Source organism: Erinaceus europaeus, chromosome 17, assembly GCF_950295315.1.
Source record: "Erinaceus europaeus chromosome 17, mEriEur2.1, whole genome shotgun sequence".
Taxonomy (NCBI): Eukaryota; Metazoa; Chordata; class Mammalia; order Eulipotyphla; family Erinaceidae; genus Erinaceus; species Erinaceus europaeus.
Window position 1 is genome coordinate 9,143,948 of NC_080178.1, and position 9,525 is coordinate 9,153,472.

Below are 9,525 nucleotides of genomic sequence, written 5' to 3' on the forward strand. Positions count from 1 at the left end.
CAGTGGCAACACTTCACACATGGTGAATCAGGGCAGCAGGTGTCTCTCTTTCCTTCTCAATTTATCTCTTTCTCTATTCAATAATAAAGATTAAGAAAGAAAAAAGTAATGTGGTCCGGGAGGTGGCACAATGGCTAAGGAACTAGACTCTCAAGTATGAGGTCCTCAATTCAATCCCTGGCAGCACATGTACCAGAGTGATGTCTGGCTCTTTCTCTCTCTCCTCCTATCTTTCTCATTAACAAAATAAATAAAACCTTAAAAAAAAAAGAAAAAACAAACAATATTTTTAAAAAGACAAATCTTCCTCATTTCTTACAAGAAGTGGATGTTTGGGTCTTCAAAGAAGAACAGGGCGTGTGCTTCTCTCAACTGAATGAATCAGAACTGTAACTGTATCTTAGGTCAAGTTCCCTCAGAAGATTCCTGGGAAGTCAGAAACTGGCCGAGCTTGTGAGGGAGTGAGGGGGGTGAAGAGGAAGCAATTCAACCGAGAAATGCTTGGCATAGAGACCTGGGCTATGAGGAGGCCTGGAGACAGGGTGGCTTATTTCAGGCATCCAGTCTTGAGACAAGGAAATTATTTTAATTATCCCACACTGTTCATTTGTTGCACGCTGACTGAATGGAAGGAGGGGGGTAGCCACCAAAGACATTTCCCTCTGGGAGAGACCAGAGAGAGACAGGCTCAGCTGTGAGCTGTCAGTTATCAATGCTTTCAGGTGCTGAGGGTATGAGGCCAGGTCCTGAAGAGAGTCCAAGATGGCGGCACTCCAGAGCATCTGCTATGTTAGGCTATCTTGTCCTTCATCAGGCAGGACAAGCACAGTGCCTGTGCTTGCTGGGAAGCCTGTTATTAAGTCTTCCAGAAAGGCACGGGGGTTAACGTCACTCTGAACAACCTTTATAGCCAACACATTCCAGATACTGCAGTGAGCAGTGGGGAAGGGTTTCAGGACTTTAGGAATGAATCCCTCTCGCTCTTGCTCTCCCCTCTCCCTCTCCCTCTCCCTCTCCCCTCTCCCCTCTCCCCTCTCCCCTCTCCCTTCTCCCCTCTCCCCTCTCCCTCTCCCTCTCCCCTCTCCCTCTCCCCTCTCCCCTCTCCCCTCTCCCCTCTCCCTCTCCCCTCTCCCCTCTCCCCTCTCCCCTCTCCCCTCTCCCCTCTCCCCTCTCCCCTCTCCCCTCTCCCCTCTCCTCTCTCCCGTCTCCCCTCTCCCTCTTCCCTCTCCCCTCTCCCCTCTCCCCTCTCCCCTCTCCCCTCTCCCCTCTCCCCTCTCCCCTCTCCTCTCTCCCGTCTCCCCTCTCCCTCTTCCCTCTCTCCTCTCCCCTCTTCCCTCTTGTCTCTCTTCCCCCATCTCTCTCTCCTCTCTCTCTCTCTCTCTCTCTCTCTCTCTCTCTCGTGTGTGTGTGTGTGTGTGTGTGTGTGTGTGTGTGTGTGTGTGTGTGTGTGTGTCTGGTTATGAGGAGTGGTCTGCCTTACTTGCTGCCTAGTTTTCCTGGAGTGTTGTGCTCTGTCAGCTGAGCCCTGTGGTCTTCCTCTTCTTTTGACATTTGTCCAGCAGAATGATGACATTTGCTGAAAATAAGGAAATTACTCAAGTGAGGTGGGAATTGCCAGCCTATCAAAACAGGTTCTTCCTGGTCTGGGAGGTGGCACAGTGATAAAGCTTTGGACTCTCAAGCATGAGGTCCTGAGTTCAATCCCCAGCAGCACATGTGCCAGAGTGATGTCTGGTTCTTTCTCTCTCCTCCTATCTTTCTCATAAATAAATAAAATATTAAAACAAAACAACAACATAAAAAAAAAAAAACAGGTTCTTCAACAGAGTCCCAGGGGGTAATTCCACCCTTTACTTTGGGTGATGACAGTGTGAACAAACCACAGCGTGTGTGTGAGATAATCACAAAGGAAGGAAACATGAATTTTAATAAGATGAGCTGCATGACCACTTGAAAATGCACTTCTCTAACTGTTAGTAGGAAGCATTCCTGGCTTATGGAAACTCAGTCGTTCAGTAATTAATTATATTTTGAAACTGGCAGTCCAAATGTTGCTTCAGTTAATTCAATGTAATCTATTTTTTTAATTAAGTGTTTTCTAGTGTTTTAATTTATTATTGGATAGAGACAGAGAGAAATTGAGAGGAAAGCGGGAGATAGAGAGGGGAAGAGGCAGAGACACCTGTAACCGTTTCTCCACTTGTGACAACCCCCTCCCCACACCCCTGCAGATGGGGACCAGGGGCTTGAACCTGGGTTCTCGTGCACTGTAATATGTGTGCTTAACCAGGTGCGCCGCCACCTGCCCCCTATTTAAATTTTTTTATTATCTTTATTTATTTATTGGTTAGAGACAGCCAGAAATTGAGAGGAAGAGGGGGATAGAGAGGAAAAGAGACTGCTTCACCACTTATGAAGCTCCACCCCAGGGGCCTGGCGGTAGCACAGCAGGTTAAGTGCACATGGCTCAAAGTTTAAGGACTGGCTGAAGAATCCCCGTTCAAGCCCCCAGTCCCCCACCTGCAAAGGAGTCGCTTCACAAGCCGTGAAGCAGGTCTGCAGGTGTCTATCTTTCTCTCCCCCTCTCTGTCTTCCCCTCCTCTCTCCATGTCTCTCTGTCCTATCCAACGACGACATCAATAACAACAATAATAACTACAACAATAAAACAACAAGGGCAACAAAAGGGAATAAATAAATAAAATTTAGAAATGTTTTATTTATTTACTCATGAGAAGGAGACAGTGAACCAGCTATCCCTCTGGTACATGTGCTGCCAGGAGTCAAACTCATGCTTGAGAGTCCAGCATCCTCTGCTCTGCCTCATGGACTATGCTCCATCTTGATTTTCTGTGATAGCAGACGAGTAACTTCATTACCATCTTACTGAGGGAATGTTGATTTACAGGATTGGTGTCTGCAGGGTACTTTTCCACAGGTCCCAAGACAGCTGTCAGTACATCTCACCCTTGGGGCCAGGCAGTGACGCACCTGGTTAAGTGTACTTATTACTGTGTTCAAGCCCCTGGTCCCCCACCTGCAGGGGGCAAACTTCACAAGTGATAAAGAAAGTCTGCAGGTGTCTCTCTGTCTCTCTCTCTCTCTCCCCCTTCCCTCTCTTTTATTTTATTTTTAAACTTTTCTTTATTTTTAATATTTTTCCTTATTATTGGATAGCGACAGAAAGAAATTAACAGGGGGTGATAGAAAGAGGGCAAAAGACAGAGAGACACCTGCAGCCCTGCTTCGCCACTCACAAAGCTATCCCCTGTAGGTGGATCCCAGGGATTTGAACCCCGGGACATTGAGCATTTTTTTTAATTTTAAAAATTTATTTATTTCCTTTTGCTGCCCTTGTTGTTTTATTGTTGTAGTTATTGATGTTGTCATTGTTGGATAGGACAGAGAGAAATGGAAAGAGGAGGGGAAGACAGAGGGGAGGAGAGAAAGATAGACACCTGCAGACCTGCTTCACCACTTGTGAAGTGACTCCCCTGCAGGTGGGGAGCAGGGGGCTCGAACTGGGATGGTTACATCGGTCCTTGAGCTTCACTCCCCCTGCGCTTAACCGGCTGTGCTACTGCCCTACTCCCATCATTGAGCATTGTAACGTGCACTCAATCAGATGCGCCATCGCCTGGCCTACCCCTTCCCTATTAATTTTTCTGTCTTATTAAATTAAATAGTTTAAAATTTTTTTAAAAAGTATATTTCTCCCCATCAAGATCCCAAGCACATTTTTTAGGAGAATAGAACAAATACTACAAATGTTTATCTGAAACCAGAAAAGACCTAGAATTGCCAAAACAATCTTGAAAAGAAAAAACAGAACTGGAGGCATCACACTCCCAGATCTCAAATTGTATTATAGGGCCATTGTCATCAAAACTGCTTGGTACTGGAACATGAATAGATATACTGACCAGAAGTAAGCGCCCACACCTATGGACATCTAATCTTTGACAAAGGTGCCCAGACTGTTAAATGGGGAAAGCAGAGTCTCTTCAACAAATGTTGTTGGAAAAAATGGGTTGAAACATGCAGAAGAATGAAACTGAAGCACTGTATTTCACCAAACACAAAAGTAAATTCCAAGTGGATCAAGGACTTGGATGTTAGACCACAAACTATCAGATACTTAGAGGAAAATATTGGCAAAACTCTTTCCCACATAAATTTTAAAGACATCTTCAATGAAACGAACCAATTACAAAGAAGACTAAGACAAGCATAAACCTATGGGACTACATCACATTAAAAAACTTTTGCACAGCTAAAGAAACTACTACTCAAACCAAGAGACCCCTCACAGAATGGGAGAAGATCTTTACATGCTGTACATCAGACAAGAGGCTAATAACCAGAATATATAAAGAATTTGCAAATCTCAACAAGACAACAAATAACCCCATCCAAATAATGGGGGGAGGACATGGACAGAATATTCACCACAGAAGAGATCCAAAAGGCTGAGAAACACATGAAAAAAATGCTCCAAGTCTCTGATTGTCAGAGAAATGCAAATAAAGACAACAACGAGATACCACTTCACTCCTGTGAGAATGTCATACATCAGAAAAGGTAACAGCAGAAAATGCTGGAGAGGTTGTGGGGTCAAAGGAACCCTCCTGTACTGCTGGTGGGAATGTCAATTGGTCCAACCTCTGTGGAGAACAGTCTGGAGAACTCTCAGAAGGCTAGAAATGGACCTACCCTATGATCCCGCAATTCCTCTCCTGGGGATGTATCCTAAGGAACCCAACACATCCATCCAAAAAGATCTGTGTACACATATATTCTTGGCAGCACAATTTGTAATAGCCAAAACCTGGAAGCAAGCCAGGTGTCCAACAACAGATGAGTGGCTGAGCAAGTTGTGGTATATATACACAATGGAATACTACTCAGCTATAAAAAATGGTGACCATTTTCACCATTTTCAGCCGATCTTGGATGGACCTTGAAAAATTCATGTTAAGTGAAATAAGTCAGAAACAGAAGGATGAGTATGGGATGATCTCACTCTCAGGCAGAAGTTGAAAACCAAGATCAGAAAAGAAAACACAAGTAGAACCTGAACTGGAATTGGCATATTGCACCAAAGTAAAAGACTCTGGGGTGGGTGGGTGGGGAAAATACAGATCCAAGGATGACAGAGGACCTAGTGGGGGTTGTATTGTTATATGGGAAACTGGGGAATGTTATGCATGTACAAACTATTGTATTTACTGTTGAATGTAAAACATTAATTCCCCAATAAAGAAATTAAAAAAAAGTATATTTCAACAAGTAGAACCTGAAATGGAATTGGCGTATTGCACCCAAGTAAAAGACCCTGGGGTGGGTGGGTGGGAAGAATACAGGTCCATGAAGGATGATAAATGACATAGTGGGGGTTGTATTGTTAAATGGGAAACTGGGGAATGTTATGCATGTACAAACTATTGTATTTACTGTTGAATGTAAAGTATTAATTCCCCAATAAAGAAATAAATAAAAAAAAAGTATATTTCACTCTCCCCCAGAACCTCATCCTGCTTCACTACAGAGCCTCAGATACGCTTTCCCACCCCCTGGCCCCGCGATTCCTTCTGAGCCCCTAGGTTTGCTATAATAGACCACAGGCAGGGAGGATTTCCCATTGTATTGTCCTTTGCTTTGTGTCTCTAAGTGGCACAACCTCAGTTGTGTGTATCAGTCTCCGTGTGTATTAGTAGCCCGAGCTTTTCAAGTTTTTATTTATTTATTTATTTTGGGGGGGAGGTTAAGTGGGGAATGCATAAAGATAACTTTTCATTATGCAAGACCAGCTTTGCAGTACATCAGAGCTAACTCAGAGAGGCCTATCTTCCTATGGGGGTATTAGATATGTCACAAAAAACAACAACAACAAAAAGCCGGGCAGGCGGGGGTAGATAGTGTAATGGTTATATAAAAAGACTCTCATGTCTCAGGCTCCTAAGTCCCAGGTTCAGTCCCCTGCACTACCATAAACCAGAGCTGAACCTGGCTCCTTGTGTAACATGTGCGTTCTGTCAGGTGCGCCATCACACGGCCCCTTCACACTGTAATTTCATTGACTATCACAACTCCATTTCTTCCCCCACTTCTTCCATAGGAAGGGAAACGGAGATTCAAACAAGTGAAGTAATTTATAAAGGCAAAAATCAGCATTCAGATATGAGCAGACCTGTATCCTTGGCAGACTCCATCCTACTTCTCATGCCTTAGGACTTCTATTTTTCCTTAATCATAGAAACAAGTCAAACTGAAACAACTTCATTCAACCCAATGAAGCAACATTTATTTATTGTTATTATTGCCTCCAGGGTTATTGTTGGGGCTCAGTGCCAGCACCATGAATCCACTGCTCCTGCAGGCCTTCCCCCCCCCCTCTTTTGTTGCCCTTGTTGTTGTAGCCTTGTTGTGATTATTATTTTTGTTGTTGATGTTGTTCGTTGTTGGACAGGACAGAGAAATGGTGAGAGGAGGGGAAGACAGAGAGGGAGAGAGAAAGACACCTGCAGACCTGCTTCACTGCTTGTGAAGTGATTCACCTGCAGGTGGGGAGCTGGGGGCTTGAACTGGGATCCTGTGAAGGGACTCCCCTGCAGGTGGGGGGCTGGGGGCTCGAGCCAGGATTCTTACTGGTCCTTGTGCTTTGTACCATGTGTGCTTAACTCGCTGTGATACCGCCTGACCTATTATTATTTTTTTAACCAGAGCACTGATCAGCTCTGGCTTATGATGGTGCAGGGGATTGAACTTGGGACTTTGGAGCCTCAAGCATGACAGTCTGTTTGCATAACCATTATGCTATCTACCTCCACCTGCAACATTTATTATTTACTTATTTATTATTATTGTTTTTTACCAAAGCACTACACTGTTCAGCTCTGGTTTATGGTGGTGCAGGGGATTGAACCTGGAACTTTGAAGCCTCAGGCATGACAGTCTATTCACATAACCATTATTCTATCTACCCCTGCTCTTTATTTATTATTTTTATCAGAATACTACTCAGTTCTGGCTATGGTGGTCCTAGAGATTGAACCTGGCACCTTTGGTGTCTCTGGCATGAAGATATTTTTAAAAAATATTTATTTATTTATTCTCTTTTGTTGTTATTGATGTCATTATTGTTGGACAGGACAGAGAGGAATGGAGAGATGAGGGGAAGTTAGAGAGGGGGAGAAAAAGATAGAAACCTGCAGACCTGCTTCACCACCTATGAAGTGACTCCCCTGCAGGTGGGGAGCCAGGGGCTCAAACCGGGATCCTTACTGGGGTCCTTGTGCTTTGCACCACCTGCGCTTAACCTGCCATGTTACCGCCCGACTCCCTTGAAGATCTTTTTGTATAAGCACTATGCTATCTCCCCAGCCCTAACATTTAACTTTGATAACAGGAAATGAATGGAATTTGTTTCTCTTATTATATAAAACCTAGGAATATATATATATATATATATATATATATATATATATATTGCAGGGCTATCCCTGCTGTTGTTCTCAGGACAGGCCCCAAAACTCTCCTATCTCTCTTCTAGCTACAGAAACCCTCCTGTTTTCTGCCAGATAATCAAGCATTATGCTTCAGCAAACAAACAAACAAAAACAAAAAGCTAGAGTCTGTAGGGCTAGGGAGACAGCATAACGGTTACGCAAAAATAGTTTTCAAAATTTGCCACCAGGGTTATCCCTTGGGGCCTGATGAGACTCCACTGTTTCTGGTGAATTTTTTTTTTGTCTTTTTAAATTTTTTTTAAAAATTATCTTTGTTGGATAGAGATAGCCAGAATTGAAATGAGAAGGGGAACTAGAGAGGGGAAAAGACAGAGAGACACCTGCAGCACCGCTTCACCACTTGCAAAGCTTTCCCCCTACACGTGGGGATCAGGGCCTCGAACCTGGGTTCTTGTGCATTGCAACATGTGCGCTCAACCAGGTGTGCCATCATCTGGTCCCTTTTTTGTTTTGTGTTTATTGTACCTAAAGCACAGAGGGAAAATACTTTTTAAAAAAATATTTATTCCCTTTTGTTGCCCCCCCACCTTTTTTTTTTAAACCAGAGCACTGCTCAGCTCCGGTTTATGGTGTTGCAAGGGATTGAAACTGGGACTTTGGATCCTCAGGCATGAGAGTCTCTTTGTATAACTAGTATGCTATCCACCCCTGTAGATCTTTCTTTTCATCTTTCCTTGCTATTCTTTCTTTCCTTCCTTTTTAATTTTTTTTTTAAAATCTTTATTTTTTTGATAGAAACAGCCAGAAGTCGAGAAGGGGAGATGGAGAGGAATAGAGACGGAGAGACACCTGTGGCCCTGCTTCAACACTCGTTAGGCTTTCTCCCTGCAGGTAAGGATGGGGGGGGGGCTCGAACCTGGGTCCTTGTGCACTGTAACATGTGCACTCAACCAGGTGCGCCACCACCCGGCCCCCTTTTTCTTTCTTTCTGTCATGCAGAATGTTGATTTATTGTGATTAAGGGGCATCTCTGGGGGTCTCAGAAGTGCAGGGCTGCCATTTGTCCAGGGGACCATGGTTGGAGATGTATCTGATTCCACAGCCATCTGGGATGAGGTGTTTTACAGCCCCAGGTCTTCAAATCCATCTGCCTTAAACTTGGTGAAGCCCCACCCACTTCTTGGAGATATGCATCTTGGACCCGGCCCTGCCTGTGCGGGGCCTCAATCACACGCCCCTAGGGCTGCAGCTTGGTGCGAATGGCTGTGAGGAGCGGGCTGATGTGGAGCCTGGCCACTGTGCCCTGGGGCTTCCCAGTGGCATCCCGCGTGTCTGTCTGGAGCCTAAGATTAGGGGCAGCAGAGGATCGGGGATGAAATGAAGACTGAGCAGGAAGGGCTGTCTCTAAGGTCCCTCATGGCGGCTTGTGCAAGTGACAGGCTGCAGACAATACCCAGGAGGTTGCGGTTTGCAGCAACTGCACATCTAGCGCCACCTGGTGGAAAGCAGTCAGCTTAACTGGCTGCAGATTCCTTCCCCTCCCCTCCCCTACCCTCTTTTCCTTCTCCTTTCTGTAGCTACAAGAAGAAATAGTTGGAGAGAGTGAGAAAAAGAAACACTTGCAATACTGCTTATGAAGCTTCTCTCCTGCAGATGGGGAGCAGGGGCTTGAACCCCGTCCTAGAACATAGAAATGTGTGCGCTTTTGTTTGCTGAATCTCTTTTCCCAGTGAAAGGTCTTACATACTACTGAATCAATGTTACTAGCACAGAAGCATAGAAATAAAAACTGCTTTCTGGGTGTTGGGTGGTAGCGCAGGACTGGCATGAGGATCCCTGTTCGAGCCCATACCCCCACTTCTCATCCCTTCACAAGTGAAGCAGGTTTGCAGGTGTCTTTTATTTATAAAAAGGAAACACTGACAAAACCATAGAATAAGAGGGGTATAACTCCACACAATTCCCACTACCAGAACTCCACATCCCATCCCCTCCCTTTATAGCTTTCCTATTCTTTAACCCTCTGGGAGTGTGGACCCAGGGTCATTGTAGGATG

The 9,525-nt window shown here is 44.8% G+C and overlaps 1 non-coding gene across 1 annotated transcript; it reads right to left on the bottom strand.

Annotated features, from left to right (window-relative positions):
* Positions 1 to 8,865: 8,865 nt before the first annotated feature.
* Positions 8,866 to 8,997, bottom strand: LOC132534160 (small nucleolar RNA SNORA70). The gene has a single exon (XR_009545834.1). It is a non-coding gene; the product is annotated as a small nucleolar RNA SNORA70 (small nucleolar RNA).
* Positions 8,998 to 9,525: the final 528 nt, after the last annotated feature.